The sequence below is a fragment of the Eretmochelys imbricata genome, chromosome 26 (assembly GCF_965152235.1).
Source record: "Eretmochelys imbricata isolate rEreImb1 chromosome 26, rEreImb1.hap1, whole genome shotgun sequence".
Lineage (NCBI taxonomy): Eukaryota > Metazoa > Chordata > Testudines > Cheloniidae > Eretmochelys > Eretmochelys imbricata.
The window spans coordinates 16422964-16441381 of NC_135597.1; the positions used below are offsets into that span (position 1 = coordinate 16422964).

At 56.1% G+C, this 18418-nt stretch overlaps 1 pseudogene; it reads left to right on the plus strand.

The window, feature by feature from the left end:
* Positions 1–2948: 2948 nt before the first annotated feature.
* On the plus strand, positions 2949–18002 carry LOC144257593 (melanin-concentrating hormone receptor 1-like; annotated as a pseudogene).
* Positions 18003–18418: the final 416 nt, after the last annotated feature.

The window sequence follows — 18418 nt, forward strand, 5'->3', positions numbered from 1 at the left end:
TCTGTTGGCATTATACCACTGCCATGGTCCCTTGTTTCTCGCCCCATCTGTGCCGCTGCCCAGGACTGGATTAACCTTTTTGGGCCCAGCGCCAAACCTAATTGCAGGCCCCCATGGGGGCAAAGGAGCATGGCCTGTGGAGGTCGATCCCCAGAGCAAGGTGACAGCCAGGGCCAATGGGGCATAGCTTTCCAAGCAGGTGCTTGGGGCGTCAATGAGCATGGGGCAGCAGTCCGTGTCCTGCGGCAGCAATTCGGCAGCAGCTTTGCCTCTCTTCCCGCTGCAGTGGCTTTTGTGTGGCAGCTCCGCCACTCTTCTGGGGGCAGCGGCAATTTGGTGGCAACTGCTTGGGGTGGCAAAATTGGTAAAGCCGCCCCTGGTGGTGGGGCCTGCCCTGCTCCACACAGCCCAGTGCAAGGGCATTGTATACAAACAGGCAGTTGCCAAATGCACACTGGCCCGCCCAGCCCTGTGCTGCCAGCGTGCCCCTTCCTCTCGGGGGTGGGCCCATGCCATGCCACACAGCCCCCGACTCCCTATGCCCAGAGTCCCCCGGAACTGCTATGCCCAGCAGCCCCCCCACACAGACCCTCCACCACAAATGCACAGTGACCTGCGCACCACCACCCCTGCCCAGCACCCCACTTACAGCTGCACTACGACTGCCCAATGCACTTCCCCACAGCCCACCACCACAACTACACAGCCCCCCACTCAGAACCCTCCACTCCCAGCATCCCAACACACAGACCTCCCCCACCACTGCCCAAAGGACCCCCCCACACACACACCCCCGCACACCTCCAGAGACCCACTCCCTCACATCCTGCCCCCCTGGCCACACTTTGCTGGCAGCGCAGCTGGGGCTGGTCCGGCCTCTCGGGAGTGGCGCGATTAGCCAGGTCAGGGTCTGTCCCCCGCCCTGGCCGGACTCCCCCAGGACTCACTTGCGTCCCCATTTGGCTGGGACAGTTCCCTTTTTAAGCTCTGTCACAGCCGTCCTGACTTTTTTGACAAAAACAGGCATTTATCCGGATTGCTCTTGCCAACTGGTCAACTGGCAAGAGCAAATGAACAAATGCCCAGTTTACCAAAACAATCCGGTGTGCCCCCGCAGCGGGGCATGGAGGAACATGTCGGGGGGGGGGGGTGGCGACACGAGGTGTCAGGCAGCAGGGCTTGTGGGAGTCAGCCCCACATAGAATGGAGCTTGTGGGGGTTAGGGTCCAGCCCCAGCCCCTGCCAGCAGTGTGGGGAGGGTGTCAGCCCCAGCTCCTGGCAGTGGTGCGGGGAACTGGGGCGAGGGAGGGGTCAGCCCCAGACTTGGCAGCGGAATGCGGGGCTCAGGGAGTGGGGGGGTCAGCCTCTGGCTGCAGCGTGGGGAGCTGTGGGGGAGGGATCAGCCCCAGTGGCGGATTTAGAGTTAGTGGGGCCCTGTGCTCAGCTTCATTGTTGGGGCCCCTCCTTGGGACCCAGCCAAGAAAAAGAACATTCGCTCATCTCCTCCCCGGCCCCGTTTTTCATCCTTTTTTCCTTCCTCCTCCTATAAGTAATAGCAAGTAAATGAAAATAAAGTGAGGGACCTTGACTGGTTTTGTAGTCTAACTTATTTTTCCACAGACCACTTGAAAATCGCTGAGGGTCTCTGCAGACCACTTCCAGATCTTTCCAAATAGTGTTTGTGCCCTTAGCTGACTAGTGTGAAGCGCTTTGGAGAAGTGCCCTTTATAAAAACCAAATATGTAAAAAAGCAATGGGGTGCGGGGTCTGGCCAGGCCTAAGAGTGCGGGAAGGGGCTCGGGGCCAGGGGGCAGGGTCAGGGAGGAAGTCAGGGTGCAGGAGGGGGCTCGGGGCGGGGGGGGGGAGGGTCTGGGAGGAAGTCAGGGTGCAGGAGGGGGCTCGGGGTTGGGGCAGGAGGTTGGAGTGTGTGAAGTGCTTACCTGGGACAGCTCCTGTTTGGTGAGAGGGGTGCAGGAGCTCTTGCTTGGTGCTCAGGGTGGGGATGGGGATGTGGCGGGGGGGGTCCAGGAGTCAGGGCAGGGGCCTGGGTGTGTGGGCTGGGTTCATGGGGGTTGCTCCCAGGCCCCTGCCCTGAGAAGCTCATGGCAGGGGGCTGCGAGGGCATTTGTAGGGGGAGTGTGGGGGCCCTGCCTTTGCTCCGCCCTGCCCCGATTCCCCCGCCCTTCCCCAAGGCCCAGCCCCGCCTCTTCTTTGTCTCCTTCCCCGAGCACACTGCGGCCCCGCCCCATCCCTCCCTCCCAGAGCGCTGGCAAACAGCTGTTCAGTGGCAGGGGAAACGCTGGGAGGGGGAAGGGCGGGAACGTGGCACGCTTGTGGGAGGGGGAAGCTTGGCTGCTGGTGGGGGCAGGCGGAGCCTGTCCTGCAGCAGGAACCCCTGGAGCCGGCAGGACCAAGCTTCTGCCCCCGCAGCTGCCCAGCCCTGGGGCACTCTGTCATTGGGGGGATTGTGCCAGAGCACCCTGCACAGGAAATGGGTCTCTCTGCCCCACCTGCAACATTGTTAACTCACCCACCCAGGTGGGAAAAAGGATAATGGCTCATGTGACTCAGTTAGGCTTTGGGGATAAATAAGGGAGTGTTAACCAGGAACTCAGATCTTGCCTGTGGTTAACTGGATGTGCTCCAGGTTCCACACCTCGGAGTCCCCGCCCACCAGACTCGTTCCCCCAAAACGCATCTATCAATGGTGAGAAAACTAAGGACAGGATTAACTATAACGAAAACTGGTTTAATAAACAGCGACTCAAACAGGAAACAGTAACTCATAGGACCCCCAGCAAAACAATATACAAAGGGCATACAGGTCCAGGTTGGCATGACAAACTGACTTAAAGTCAAGGTCCCAAACCCATGAGGACAAAGGGGAATTTACAGGGTAAGGTACAGAGGTACACAGCATACTACATCAGGTTGAGAGCAGTGGACCCATGACAGAGGACATCACGGATGGAATACATCAGGACAGCAAGGTGAGGACACAGGAGTTCAGGATACCGGTAAGATTGGAATCAATCAGGAACTGATAGCCGGAACTATGGAGTTTGGATCTTCTTCTGTGGTCTTCTGTAGATCCCTCAAAGTCTTGGCTAGGACATGTACTGCACTGCCACTGGGAGGGACAGCCTCTCCTCTTGGGTGCAGCAGTCTTTTATGCTCTCCTGATACTAGGCAGAAAACAGGCCATGTGACCCTTGCTCTTTCCTGCTGTAGAGAGAAAAAGGTGCCAATTTTCTCAAGAAGAAGTTCACCAACATGGTGGACAAACAACAACTCCTTACAAACAAAATGGCAAAGTGTCTAAACAAAATGGAACTTGTAGTTTTTCCCCTACAGGAGAGGCCTGAGTAAAGGGAAAGGGACATTTCAGCAAAGGCCTGGAGAAGATGGCTGAGTAACACCAGAACAGCACAGGGTTTTTTTTGGCTTTCTGGAATCTCTGAGCCAGAGTGTGTGGAGTGACAAGAAATCCTGGGGGGTGTGGCTGGAAAGAGAGCAGAAAGCCAGCCAGCCACTGTTTTTACCACTTCATTGGCAGAACTGAAATTGGCCCCTGGAAAGGGAACCTTGTTTTAAACTGTGGTGGGGAGCGGTTCAGGTGCCCTGTGGAGAGGGGAAACTGAGACAGAGCCACTGCAGCGCCAAGGCAAGGCACGAGGGGGTACTTGGGAGGTAGCCAGCCCTATTCCAGCATCCTTCTGCAGGATCAAGGCAAGTAGATCTGATGGGGCTGTGAAACAAGCAGAAACAAGACACGAACCCGGGTCTCCCCTACCCTCCAACACCATCTCCTTCTTCCATCCCAAAGCTGGGTCACCCAGCTGTGAAAATGGGGCCCCTGGTGATGCTGTGGGGGAGAGCTGTGGGCAGTAGGGGCAGGGCTAATCTGGGGTTAGTAGATGGTGTACGGGCCTAGAAGCCAGGACCCTGGTTTCATAGAATCATAGAATATCAGGGTTGGAAGGGATCTCAGGAGGTCATCTAATCCAACCCCTTCTCAAAGCAGGACCAATACCCAACTAAATCATCCCAGCCAGGGCTTTGTCAAGCCTGACCTTAAAAACCGCTAAGGAAGGAGAGTCCATCACCTCCCTAGGTAACCCATTCCAGTGCTTCACCACCCTCCTAGTGAAAAAGTTTTTCCTAATATCCAATCTAAACCTCCCCCACTGCAACTTGAGACCATTACTCCTTGTTCTGTCACCTGCTACCACTGAGAACAGCCTAGAGCCATCCTCTTTGGAATCCGCTTTCAGGTAGTTGAAACAGCTATCAAATCCCCCCTCATTCTTCTCTTCCGTAGACTAAACATCCCCAGTTCCCTCAGCCTCTCCTCATAAGTAATGTGTTCCAGTCCCCTAATCATTTTTGTTGCCCTCCGCTGACTCTTTCCAATTTGTCCACAACCTTCTTGTAGTGTGGGGCCCAAAACTGGACACAGTGCTCCAGATGAGGCCTCACAAGTGTCCAATAGAGGGGAACGATCGCATCCCTAGATCTGCTGGCAATACTCCTACATATACATCCCAAAATGCCATTAGCCTTCTTGGCAACAAGGGCACACTGTTGACTCATATCCAGCTTCTCGTCCACTGTAACCCCTAGGTCCTTTTCTGCAGAACTGCTGCCTAGCCACTCGGTCCCTAGTCTGTAGTGGTGCATGGGATTCTTCCATCCTAAGTGCAGGACTCTGCATTTATCCTTGTTGAACCTCATCAGATTTCTTTTGGCCTAATCCTCTAATTTTTCTAGGTCCCTCTGTATCCTATCCCTACCCTCCAGCGTATCTACCTCTCCTCCCAGTTTAGTGTCCTCTGCAAACTTGCTGAGGGTGCAATCCACACCATCCTCCAGATCATTAATGAAGATATTGAATAAAACTGGCCCCAGGACTGATCCTTGGGGCACTCTGCTTGATACCGGCTGCCAACTAGACACGAAGCCATTGATCACTACCCGTTGAGCCCGACGATCTAGCCAGCTTTCTATCCACCTTATAATCCATTCACCAGCCCATACTTCTTTAACTTGCTGGCAAGAATACTGTGGGAGTCCATATCAAAAGCTTTGCTAAAGTCAAGGAATAACATGTCCACCGCTTTCCCCTCATCCACAGAGCCAGTTATCTCGTCATAAAAGGCAATTAGGTTAGTCAGGCATGACTTGCCCTTGGTGAATCCATGCTGACTGTTCCTGATCACTTTCCTCTCCTCAAACTGCTTCAGGATTGATTCTTTGAGGACCTGCTCCATGATTTTTCCAGGAACTGAGGTGAGGCTGACTGGTCTGTAGTTCCCCAGATCCTCCTTCTTCCCTTTTTTAAAGATGGGCACTACATTAGCCTTTTTCCAGTCACCCGGGACCTCCCCCAATCACCATGAGTTTTCAAAGATAATGGCCAATGGCTCTGCAATCACATCCGCCAACTCCTTTAGCACTCTCAGATGCAGCGTATCCAGCCCCATGGACTTGTGCTCGTCCAGCTTTTCTAAATAGTCCCAAACCACTTCTTCCTCCACTGAGGACTGGTCACCTCCTCTCCATGCTGTGCTGCCCAGTGCAGCAGTCTGTGAGCTGACCTTGTTTGTGAAGACACTGGCAAAAAAACATTGAATACATTAGCTTTTTCCACATCCTCTGTCACTAGGTTGCCTCCCCCATTCAGTAAGGGGCCCACACTTTCCTTGACTTTCTCCTTGTTGCTAACATACTTGAAGAAACCCTTCTTGTTACTCTTAACATCCCTTGCTAGTTGCAACTCCAACTGTGATTTGGCCTTCCTGATTTCACTCCTGCATGCCTGAGCAATATTTTCATACTCCTCCCTGGTCATCTGTCCAATCTTCCACTTCTTGTAAGCTTCTTTTTTGTGTTTAAGATCAGCAAGGATTTCTCTGTTAAGCCAAGCTGTTCACCTGCCATATTTACTATTCTTTCTACACATCCGGATGGTTTGTTCCTGCAACTTCAATAAGGATTCTTTAAAATACAGCCAGCTCTCCTGGACTCCTTTCCCCCGCATGTGATTCTCCCAGGGGATCCTGCCGATCAGTTCCCCGAGGGAGTCAAAATCTGCTTTTCTGAAGTCCAGGGTCCATATTCTGCTGCTCTCCTTTCTTCCTTGTGTCAGGATCCTGAACTCAACCATCTCATGGTCACTGCCTCCCAGGTTCCCATCCACTTTTGCTTCCCCTATGAATTCTTTCCCTGTTTCCACTCCTGGCTCTGGCACTGACTCACTGTGACCTGGGCCATGTCCTGTTAGCATCTGTCACAGGGAGCTAATGATCTCAGGTCTCCGGGGGAGCAGTGCAAAACTGGGCTGGAGGACAGAGTGCTGCCCCCACACCTTGCCCCATTGCTCCTGGTCGCAGGGTCGGGGGGAGATTCACCAGGGACCTCTATCCTGCATGCAGACAACACTCCCATAGCAACAGACAGCAGGGTGCTCTGGGGGTAAGCAGCCTCACCCCACCAGAATGAGGAATTAAAAGGGCTTGGTGGGGGTAGGGGAAGATGTGGGTCTGGCCAAATCAGGGCGATGCAGTAGCAAGCTCGCTCTGGGCAGCCCCAGAACCTCAGCATGGTCCCCTGGCCGTAAGCAGACTGAGCAATCACTTAGGGTCCCGGGTAGCTCAAGGGGGACCCTGTTTGCTTTTCATTATTATTGGGAGGTGTACTGAATTGCCTTACCTGTAAGGAGTTAATCAGTTCAATTAACCAAGTTGGCACCTAACCAGAAGGACCACTGGGGAAAGAAGATACTTTCAAATCGGGTGCTGGGGCGAGTTTTGTTTGTGCTCTCTTTGTTTGTTTCCTCTCTGGTCAAAAAGAGAGACCAAGCAGGTAAAACATCTCCTAAAAACATACCTGAAATGATATGTCTAAAATTACAGAAAATGTAAGTAAAGGCAAGGAAATGCGTTATATTATCTTTTGTTTTCACTTGTGAATTTTCCCTATGCTAAGAGGTAGTTTATTCCTGTTTTTAGAACTGTGAAGTGAAGTTCAGAGGGGAGTCCTCTGTGTTTTAAATCTTTTTATCACCCTCTAAAATTACCTTCCATCCTGATTTTGCAGAAGTGCTTCTTTTACTTTTTTCTTTATAATAAAGTTCTTCTTTTGAGAACATGATTGATTTTAGTGTCCTAAAGATAAAGGGTCTGGTCTGTACTTATATAAAAAGGCAATTGGTTGGTATATTATTCTCAAGCCTCTCCAGGATGAAGGGGCTTGGGGGGATATTTTGGGGGAAATGGGATTCCAAGTGACCCGTTCCTGAATTTTTGTGTAAATCACTTGGTGGTGGCAGCAATACTGTCCAAGGACAAGGAAAGGAATTTGTGCCTTGGGGAAGTTTTTAACCTAAACTGGTAGAATATAAGCTTAGGGGGTCTTTCATGCGGGTTCCCACATCTGTACCCCAGAATTCAGAATGGGGAGGGAACCCTGGCAAGGGGGACAAAAATATTCCTGCTTAGAGCCCCCGATGGGCTGGCAGCACCTCTGCATGACAGTGAGCCTGGCCCTGCAGCAAGACCTGTTGATACGCATCCGCCCTCTCAGACGGCTAGTACATACACACACAATCATGCATGACACACGCCCAGCCTCACCACCCCTTGCACACAATCACACCCCTCTCTCTCTCACACACACACAGTGTGTGGACTTTTCTCACACGCCCAGTCCAGCCCTTCTCTTCAGCTGCTCTGGGCTGCATGCTGCCCAGTAGCTGCTCCCCTACCCACCCAGCTCCTGTCTCTGTTCCCCCACAGGGGGCACAGTCCCACAGTCTCAGCTGCTAACAGCCTGGCAGCCAGGGCCTGAACTCCACTTTTCTCAGGGCCAGAGGTGTGAAACTTGGTACAGAGCTGGCTCACTGGGTATCCAGCACCTCAGGCTATTAGAACCAGAGCCCTGCGAGGAGGCCAGGGGCATGGTGTAAACCTGCCTGCCTCCCAGGCCTTTTGCCAATTCTCCAAGCTGCTCACAAATCAATGCAGCTCAACGATCACCTGTAACAAGGGGGTTTCTTATAGACATATTTCCAGCCACTCGCGGGACCAGATCCTCCCACCATGGCCCCTTTTCCAGCTGCCCTGTGTGACCAGCAAGGTGTGTCCATGGCTTCTTGCCACCATCCACCAGTGGCGGATTTAGAGTTAGTGGGGCCCTGTGCTCAGCTTCATTGTTGGGGCACCTCCTTGGGACCCAGCCAAGAAAAAGAACATTCACTCTTTTCTCCCCCCGGTTCCATTTTTCATCCTTTTTTCTTTCCTCCTCCTCCTATAAGTAATAGCAAGTGAATGAAAATAAAGTGAGGGACCTTGACTGGTTTTGTAGTCTAAGTTATTTTTCCACAGACCACTTGAAAATCACTGAGGGTCTCGGCAGACCACTTAATGATCTTTCCAAATAGTGTTTCTGCCGTTAGCTAACTAGTGTGACGCGCTTTGGAGAAGAGCCCTTTATAAAAAACAAATAAAAAAGCAATGGGGTTCGGAGTCTGGCCAGGCCTAAGAGTGCGGGAGGGGGCTTGGGGCCGGGGGGCAGGGTCAGGGAGGAAGTCAGGGTGCGGGAGGGGGCTCGGGGCCGGGGGTGCAGGGTCTGGGAGGAAATCAGGGTGCAGGAGGGGGCTCAGGGTTGGGGCAGAGGGTTGGGGTGTGGAGCTGGTGTCGGACGTCTACATCCTGAACCTGGCCATGGCTGACCTGCTCTTCCTGGTGGGGGTGCTCTTCTGTGATGAAGTGGGACTGTTCTTAATGTTTCCTCTCAATATTGTGGGGGTGCCTCAGTTTCCCCTAGGCAGTTCTTAAGTATCTAGGTGGTGGGGTAAGGGTGTATGATCGTTGCAGAGCCCTAGAGGGCAGGTGTGTGCAGGGGTCTGGACACAGAGAATGGCCGACACCCTGTTTCCTGGCAACTGATGGCCTGGCCCTTCCCCCCTGCAAGGTGAGAGCTAAAGGGTTGGAGAACAAAGGAATCAGGTGACCTCCTGGCTCGGGAAAGGGACAAAGACCAGAGGAGGAGGGGGTGGAGAGAGTTTCAGTTTGAGGCTGGCTGAGGACATGGAGTGAACTACAGATGTGGTTGTCTGGCTCACTGCCCCCCAAAATGGACCCAGCTGAGGGGTCCTGTTCTCTGCACCTACAAGCTCTGTGTTAGACCATGTTCCTGTCGTCTAATAAACCTTCTGTTTTACTGGCTGGCTGAGAGTCACGTCACGTCACGAGTGCAGGACTCTCTGGCTTCCCCAGAGGGTGAACTCGCTGGGGGAAGCACACGGAGGGGCAGAGGATGCTGACTGCTCCAAGGTCAGACCCAGGATGGTGGAAGCCGGGTGAGCTGTGTGTCCTGCAAACAGGCTGCTCCCAGAAAGGAGACTTCCCCAGAGTCCTGCCTGGCTTCGTGGGGAGCAGTTCCGGAGCATCACCCAGGGACTCCGTGACAACTGGTGGCAGAGGTGGGATGTACTGCACCCCATGGATGGCACTTCCTGCAGTAAGTGACTGGGGAGCAGTAAAACAAAGGGGGATTGACGAGGACTAGGCATGCTGAAGGCTCAGAGAGGAGCGGTTTCAGGGGGCGGTTAACCCCTGGGAGTGTGTGACCAGCGAGAAGGACTGTGCAGTAATGGGGTCCCCCTGCGGACTGCGGTGAGCAGTCTCAGGGGCGGAGGAGCCTGCGGCTTGGCCCTGAGAGAGAGAAGGACTTTTGCAGTAACAGGGTTCCCCTGGAGATTACAGTGAGCGGTCCCAGGGGCAGAAGAGTCTGCAGCTCGACCCTGGCAAAGAGGAGGTGACCTCAAGAAGGACTGGCACCCTAGGGGTTCTCCCTGGAAACCGTGGGGAGCTGAGAGCACACAGGCCTGTGAGTCCACAACAACTTGGGAAGAGCGGAGTGATGGCCTGTCACCGTCTCCTTAAGAAGGACATTGTAACCCTGTGCAGAAAGAGAGGGTTGAGCATTGGAAAGTTCACCAAAGCACAGTTAATTGTGCAGCTGGAGGAGGTTGTCTGCTTTAAGGATCAGATTCCTGACCCCAAATGGGGCTATAGCAGGATCTGGGAGCAGCTGGAGTGGGAGCCAGGCATCGCCAAGACTCCTGTCCCTGACCAGACGAGGGTCTTCACGATCGGGTTCCCCATCCAGGGATCGGAGATGGACGGGATTGGAGCTGAGTCCAAGAGAGCAAGCGGACTGTGAGAGACAGCGAGAGCCCGAGAAAGAGCTGCAGAAGCAGCAGCAGCATGAACTGGGGATGGTGGAGCGGAGAGGCCTAGGGGACCTCCCCGGGGTGAGTGGGGATAGACCCTGGGGGGCCAGTTCTGCAGGGAACCTCGAGACTAAATTGCTGCCCCTGGTTAAGGGGATGTGGATTCCCACCTCACTGCCTTTGAGCAGGCTGGCGACTTGAACCAGGGTGACCCTGCGGAAAAGCCCCGATGTCTAGCTCCCTTGCTGGGTCCAAGGCCATAGACTCCGTCAGCCCGATGGGTGGGGAGGTGGACTGGCTCCCACTCCTGACCCCAACCTATATGTCTGTGTGGAGTTTCCTGGAGCCAGGCCCCTTGGACCCCCAGTGGGAGCGGAAGGTGATGGTCAATGGGGAGACATTCCTGGGGTGGCGAGATCCTGGGACAGAGAGAACTGTTGTCAGGCCCCTGGTGGTGCAGCCTCAGATGCTGAGGGGCTGTGTGAGCTGGGTGAGAGTCCCAGGGACGAAGCCCCTCGCCCTGCCTATGGCCCAGATCCCTGTGCAGACCCAGGAGGGGTGGGGCTGGCCGGCCGTTGGGGTTCGCCAGGATACCAGCTGCCAGACCCTGTTGTTGGGTGACTGTGTCTCTTTGGGACAGGATCCAGGCCTTGCTCCGGTAACTGCCAAGGGTTTGAATTTGAATCCAGGGAACCAATCGGTGGAGAGGGAAATGCTCAGTGAAAATGCAGAAAGAAAAGGAGTACTTGTGGCACCTTAGAGACTAACGAATTTATTTGAGCATGAGCTTTCGTGAGCTACAGCTCACTTCATCAGATGCATACCGTGGAAACTGCAGCAGACTCTATATATACACAGAGATGTGAAAATGCAGATGACCTGGCTGGCAGGGGGGAGGAGCCGCTAGGTTCAGGCTACCTGCCTGCCTGTAACCAGACCCCTGGGGCTCCCCGCCCCCCTTGCACACCGGAGAGGGGGCTCCCGCTGGCTCTGATGCAGTGAGGAAAGCAGTGAACTCGCTGCCTACCCCCATTGGGACAGCAAGGGCAGCGCTAAGCAAGGGGGGAGACACAGGCAGGGCAGGGGATCTGTTGGGAGTGGCAAGGTGCTTGGTAAGGAAAGTTTGGATGAGCCTAGGCGGCCTTGTGAGCTGATGGCTGTGTCTAGTCAGCAGGGTGGGAAGGGGAGAAGAGTGGAAGACGAGTGTCCCTGGACCTTACCTGTTAGCTGGGTGGAGAATTGGGACAGTGAAGGAAACGTGCCTGTGTCTGTCAGGGGTATTGACTTGCCTGTGGAGGGAGCTACCCCGGTCTCCAAGCAGTTGTCTGTGACCAGCCTTGTGTGCTGGGACCAGGGGAATGAGATCCCAAGCTGTGTGTCTGGGAAAGGAGAAAGTGTGTCCGGCTTTTCTTTGTCTGTGGAGCAGACAGAAGGGGACTTTCAGCCTGTGATGGTTGAGGATCGTGCAGTTGTCTCAGAGTTGGTTCTGGATTCAGCTAAAGCCCAGGAAGGGAAGGGTCCTAAGTTTGTGTCTGCTCGGGAGAATGGCCCTGTAACTAGGTTGCATCCAGTTAGTGTCTATGCAAAATCCCAGAGACCAGACAATTCTGGTCCTTGTATTTTGCCTGTTGCTAGTGTGTTGTTGAGAAAGGATGTAGCAACTCTGTCTGATCAGGGTGAGATCCTAACCAGGGCACAAGGAGAGCATGAAGGTGATGTGATTGTGTTACCTACTGAGGGTGTGGAAACCTGTAGCAAGAAGGAAAAGATTCCTGAACTTGTGTGTGGCAAAGGGAAGGAGAATGCTTCTGACCTTTTATCTAGGAAGTCTGTAAGTTTGCCTGAAAGGGGATTGTGTAGGAATCCGCCAGATGGGCCAGAGGTGATTCTGGATGTAAGGGAGACCCAGAAAGAGTCTGTTGTTGCTCCGGAAAGTGTTCCTCTAGAGCAAGCCCTAGGTAAAGAGGGTAAGAGCAGAATTTCTGTGAGGGGTGAATTGTTGCATAGAAAAGCCCCTAGGGAAAGGAATCCTCATGGAGTCTTTGCAAGCAGTTTACTGCAACTGAAGGGTGTGAAAATGATTTAATCAAGAAAGTTTCAGTTCCTAACAGCCAGAAATTTTCTGTTGTGAATGAAGCCACTGACTTTCCTGTTGAAAGATCCAGTGTGGAGAGCTTTGAGAAGGTCTCAGATGGAGTGAAAGCTGTTAAGAAAGTTAAACAGTCCTGTAACCAAGTGGCTGTGTTTGGCCAGCTTGTTGGGGAGAAGACCCAATCCCAGTTTGACCACCTGGGGTTTTGGGGTGGCCAAAGGGCACGGGCCGCATAAACCTTCCCACATGCAGCCTGCGAGTGCTATCGACCACCCCCGACCTAAGCGAGGGCGTGAAAATGGACGGTCCTGGTGTAACTCCCCACCAAGTAATGGGAGAGATGCTGGGGCATCCATGGGAATGTTGGTGGCTTCGAACTTCACCAGGTCACTGGCTAAAGTGACCCCGCTCAGTTTGATCTTGAAGGGGGGAGAGATGTGACAAAGTGGGACTGTTCTTAATGTTTCCTCTGAATAGTGTGGGGGGTGCCTCAGTTTCCCCTAGGCAGTTCTTAAGTATCTAGGTGGGGGGGTAAGGGTGTATGATTGTTGCAGAGCCCTAGAGGGCAGGTGTGTGCAGGGATCTGGACACAGAGAATGGTCTGGGCCCTTCTCCCCTGCAAGGTGAGAGCTAAAGGGTTGGAGAACAAAGGAATCAGGTGACCTCCTGGCCCGGGAAAGGGACAGAGCCCAGAGGAGGAGGGGCTGGAGGGAGTTTCAGTTTGGGGCTGGCTAGGGACATGGAGTGAAGGGCAGATGGGGTTATCTGGCTCACCGCCCCCGAAAATGGACCCAGCTGAGGGGTGCTGTTCTCTGCACCTACAAGCTCTGTGTTAGACCATGTTCCTGTCGTCTAATAAACCTTCTGTTTTACTGGCTGGCTGAGAGTCACGTCTGACTGCGGAGTTGGGGTGCAGGACTCTCTAGCTTCCCCAGGAGCCTGCCTGGGTTGACTTGCTGGGGGAAGCGCACGGAGGGGCAGAGGATGCTGAATGCTCCGAGGTCAGACCCAAGAAGGTGGAAGCTGTGTGAGCTGTGTGTCCTCCAGACAGTCTGCTCACAGAAAGGAGACTTCCCCAGAGTCCTGCCTGGCTTCGTAGGGAGCAGTTCCAGAGCATTGCCCAGGGACTCTGTGACACCTTCATCATCCACCAGCTTGTCCAGGAGCGTGGCTGGATCTTCGGGGACTTCCTATGCTGTGCTGTCACCACCATCGACCTCAACAACCAGTTCACCAGCGTGGCCATCGTCGCCATGCTCTGCGTGGACAGGTACCCACCAGGGCCCTCTCTGCAGCACGGTCCTGGCCCCATGGGGTGTCCTGTTTTCCCTTTGGGAAAAATATGGTCACCTTATTTCTGGGCAGCCAATCTGGCCTCCAGACTGGGGTTAGCTAGTGTCGCTCTCACGGCTGCGGTGTTGGCAGCCATGGCCCAGGCTGTAGTCCTGCGGACAAGCCCCCAAAGACTGAGCTCAGACAGGGCCCGAATGGCTGCAGGGCTGGAATACTGGAGGTGGAGGGAACAGGGATAGAATAGTGGGAGGGCTTCAGGATATAGGCAAAGCTAGGGGATGGCAGGGCTGGAATGGGAGGGAGGGGGGGCGCTGCAAGGCAAAGGGGGAGTTGGGGGTGGGGCAGGGCAGAAAGGGAGGAAGTTGGGCCCCAGCAAACCTCCCTGCCTAGCTCCCTCAGCTAGTGTTGAGCTGGCGTAGGGGGTCTGCACCCCCTGCTCAGGGCCTGTGGATAGGGACCACCGGCATCAGCACTTGGGTCATTGTTTCCTGGCCTCTCCAAGCTGGGGCAGCTGGGAACTCTGTCCCCTCTTTGAAACGTGGGGCGCATCAGCTGCTGTACGCTCCCTGTCTTGTCCCCAGCCCCACTGTCACCCCTAGATCCCCCTGCCTTACCCCCCCTCCTGTCCCGTGCCCCCTGATGGCCACTCTCTCCCCAGGTATGTGGCAGTGGTGTACTCGTCCACAGTGGGCCAGAAGCGGACGCTGTGCTGTGCGGCGCTGATCAACGCCAGCGTGTGGGCCAGCAGCCTGGTGATGGCCACGCCAGCCATGCTGTACGCTCGGGTGCAGCGGGAGAACCAGAAGGAGCTGTGCCTCATGGACTTGCCAGGCCCCAGCCACCTGTACTGGTACATGCTCTACCAGTCACAGGCAACCTTCCTCCTGCCGCTGCTGGTGATCACAGTTCCCTCACCCTGCACCACCTGTTCCAGGCCATGTGCCGTGCACAGCGGTGCTGCTCAGCCCGCAGCCGGCGAGTCACCCGCATGGCGCTTACCATCATCGCTGCCTTCCTCATCTGCTGGACACCCTTCCACGTGGTGCAGCTGGTCAACCTGACGGCTGCCCCCTCCGCTGCCTCCTTCTACCTGAACCAGCTCACCATCTGCCTCAGCTACGCCCACAGCTGTGTCAGCCCTGTCTTCATCCTCTTCTGCACTGAGTTCTTCTGTGAGCGGGTGGCCCACTCCAGGTGGGGGTGGTGCACAGGCTGCTGGGGACGGGGTTTAACCATGGGCCTGGGGTGGGGGTTGTGGGGGATGATGCCGCAGGTGTGCTCATGGCTCCATCAGGCCCCCTACAGGGTAGGGCAGGAATTGCCTTCTCTCCCCACCTACCTTTCCTTTGCTCATGACTCAAACCCTGCTTTCACCCCCCCCTTCCTGGGCAATGCCCCCAACCCAGCTTCGCCCCACCCCAGTGCAGAGGTAGGGCTCTGTGACTCGTGCCTGGCCTTCAAGATGCTCTGCGGGAAGTCCAGCCCAGCCCTGCCCTGCCCTGCCTCGCCTCACTGGCCAAGTCAGGCACAGAACCTGCATCCCTGCAATCTGCATCCCCAGGGAGACAGGCTGTATTTGCTCCTCTCAGAAAGCCCCTGCAAGGGCTGCAAACCCTGGATCTTTGCTGGGGATGATCAAAAGCCAGGCAGCTCCTTGGTATGTACCCCCTCCACCCTCCATCTCCTATTCTAGTCCTCACATCTGGCCACAGCCCAGCTCCCATGCCAGGTGTGAGTGCATCCTGGTGAGTGAACCCAGGATTGGGCCCTGCTCCTGGCATGGGCAACGAGCCCGGGGTTCAGGCCCTACTCCCAGCATGGGGGTCTGGTCCCGTTCCAGATGTGGGTGGTGAGCCTGGGGGTCAGGCCCCGTTCCTGGCCCGGGCAGTAAGTCTGAGGGTCAGACCCCATTCCAGGTATAGGCAGTGAGCCCGGGGGTCGGGCCCCGTTGTTGGCATTGGGGGTGAGCCCAGGGGTCAGACCCTGATCCCGGCGTGGGCGGTGAGCCCGGAGGTTGGGCCCCATTCCTGGTGTGGGCAATGAGCGCGGAGGTCAGGCCCTGTTCCAGGGGTGGGCAGTGAACCCAGGGGTCAGGCCCTACTCCCGGCATGGTGTTGTGACCCTGGGTGTTGGGCCCCGTTCCCGGTGTGGGCAGTGAGCCTGGAGGTCAGGCCCTTTTCCTGGTGTGGGCAACGAGCGCGGAGGTCAGGCCCTGTTCCAGGGGTGGGCAGTGAGCCTGGGGGTCGGGCCCCACTCCCAGCATGGGCTGTGAGCCCGGAGGTCGGGCCCTGTTCCTGGTGTGGGCGGTGAGCCCAGAGATCGGGCCCTGTTCCCGGCATGGGTGGTGAGCCCGGAGGTCGGGCCCTGTTCCTGGTGTGGGCGATGAGCCCAGGGGTCGGGTGTGGGCTATGAGCTCGGGGGTCAGGCCCCACTACTGGCATGGGGTATGAACCTGGAGGTTGGGCCCCGTTCCAGTATGAGCGGTGAGCCCGCGGCTCGGGCCCCGCTCCCGGCATCGGTTTTGAACCTGGGTGTTGGGCCCCGTTCCCAGTATGAGTGGTGAGCCTGCAGGTCAGGCCCTTTTCCCGATGGGGCAATGAGCGCAGAGGTCGGGCCCTGTTCCAGGGGTGCGTGGTGAGCCCAGGGGTTAGGTCCGTCCCTCATTCAGGGCTTTTGAAGTTTCAGTCCAATCCCCCAAGTTGGAGAACTGCCCTTGTCTGGGAGCTGCCCCGACCTCTGACCCCAGGCCTCCTTTTGTCCTCCCCTGTGTCAGCAGCCTATGGGAGACCTTGAGATCTGCCCCCTCCCCTTGCTGACCTGCCCTGAACTCCTCAGCCCTCGTGGGTCCTGCTCCCCCATTGACTCTGACTCCTCTGCCCAGCCCTTCCCCCATCAGAGTCCCCTGGGGTCCTCCCTTCTGCTCCTCCATCCCCCCCTCCCTTCTGCCCCAAATCCCCCGTTCCCCACAGATAGTGCCCAGCTCTACCACTTCTCCATCCCTGGAATGACAACCCCCCCACCTGCTGTCTCTCCCGGCCCAAGCCTCCAGCACCTCCAGCTCAGTGTCTCCCCAGCGCCTTCCTTGGCCTGCACCCCCCATGCCTAGTCATTGGGGGGTCACAGTTCACCTGTTCCTGCCATCTCCCCCACAGTCTGCCCCTTCCCTGCCTGCACCCTGGCCGTGGCAGGACGCTGTTGTTGGCGGGTTTGCAAAGCCCTGGGGGTGTGTGTGGTGCTAGCTGCATAGTAACCCCACTTTCCCCTGCCCTCTCTGCTCCCCTGGCCAGTCTAGTGCCAGCCTGCTTTGTCCTTTCACACCTGGCACATGAGCCTGCACCTTGACAGCTCCTGCCAGCGGCCATATATCTCAGCAGAGCCAGAACTCAGGGTCTGGACAGGGACCCGACCCTAGGGGATCGCTCTGCCTTCGTGGGATTGGTGTAATGGGGATTGGGTACCTGAGGGATTGGGGTAATGGGGATTTGGGTTTCCTCCCACAGAGCCCTACCGGTCCATGGGCTCTGGCTCCATGAGCCCCACATCTCCAGCTGGAGCAAATGTTGGGATTGGGGGTGAACCTGGCTCCTGGGGGAGTTCAGCCAGGACTACGCGTCCCACTGTAGCTCCCAGCCCCTTCCCACCAGGCAATCGGGTCCCCCGTGCCAGGGTCTGCTGCCTGCTGTGCTGCCCCCTGTTGTCGGCACCCTGCATAACAGCCACCTCCTGCATAGAGGGCTCACTTGCCAGGGCCAGCTGGAGTAGGAATGGCTGTTAACTGTCCCCCTGCCCCGCCATGGGCCAGGGGCAGGAGCCTCAGGTGCAACGGGCAGCACCACTTCTTGTGTCAAGAAAAAAGCTCTGACCTTCTCCTGCCCCCAGGCTGGTGAGATCCTCCCTGTCCCAACCAGACCCCTTCTCTGCCCATACACTGTTGCCGCCCCATTCTTGGACACTCGTCTTCCTGCTGTGTTGCCTTAGCCCTGATGCCAAGCTGTGCCCATGCCATACAGGCAGCTTAGGCATTGGCACACCCCCTGCCAGTAAGATGCTCTTAGTGGCGTTAGTTGCTGGGGCTGGGCTCTAGAGAGATCCTTAGTTTCTGGCCTGGATCCCCCTGGACCCCTTGCATCCTGGCTGCCCATGTGAGAGCGACTGTGTCACCCCTTCCGCAGGTACTGCAGGTTCATTGCCAGGTGGAGGGTGCTGCAAGTGGACACTGCCCTGCCCAGCCAGGAGCTAACCTCCACCGTCTACAGCCCACAGATGGGCAGCACTGTGGCCCAGTGCTGCCGGCACCCCTTCGGCACCGAGCAGCTGCCATGCTCCGTGACCGAGGCCAGTGTCACCGTCAATGGGCAGGAGGAGCACCGCGCCTTCTAGAAGCCTCCATGCTACCAGAGAACTGACCTCAGTTGGAGCTTACGGATGGCCCCCGCTGCCGCAGCACTTCTTGGCAGGTGTGGGGACAGAACCTTGGTGATGCCAGGCCAAGGCAACACGCCAGGGGCCTCAGCCGTGGCTGAGATGGGACTTTTCACCTCCCCATAGGACAATGCAGATACCTGTCACCGAGGCCGGTGGGAAGAGCCAGTCTAGTTCAACCACCACATATGGGCTGGATGCAGGAATTGCTGGGTGAGATTCTCTGGCTTGGGTTATGCAGGAGGTCAGACTGCATGGTTGCGATGGTGCCTCCTGGCCTTACAGTTGGTGGATCTATGAATCAGGAAGTCTGGGCAGGAAATGGCAGTGACAGAAGAGACTTTAATAAAACAAAAAGAATGCACCAGGGGTGG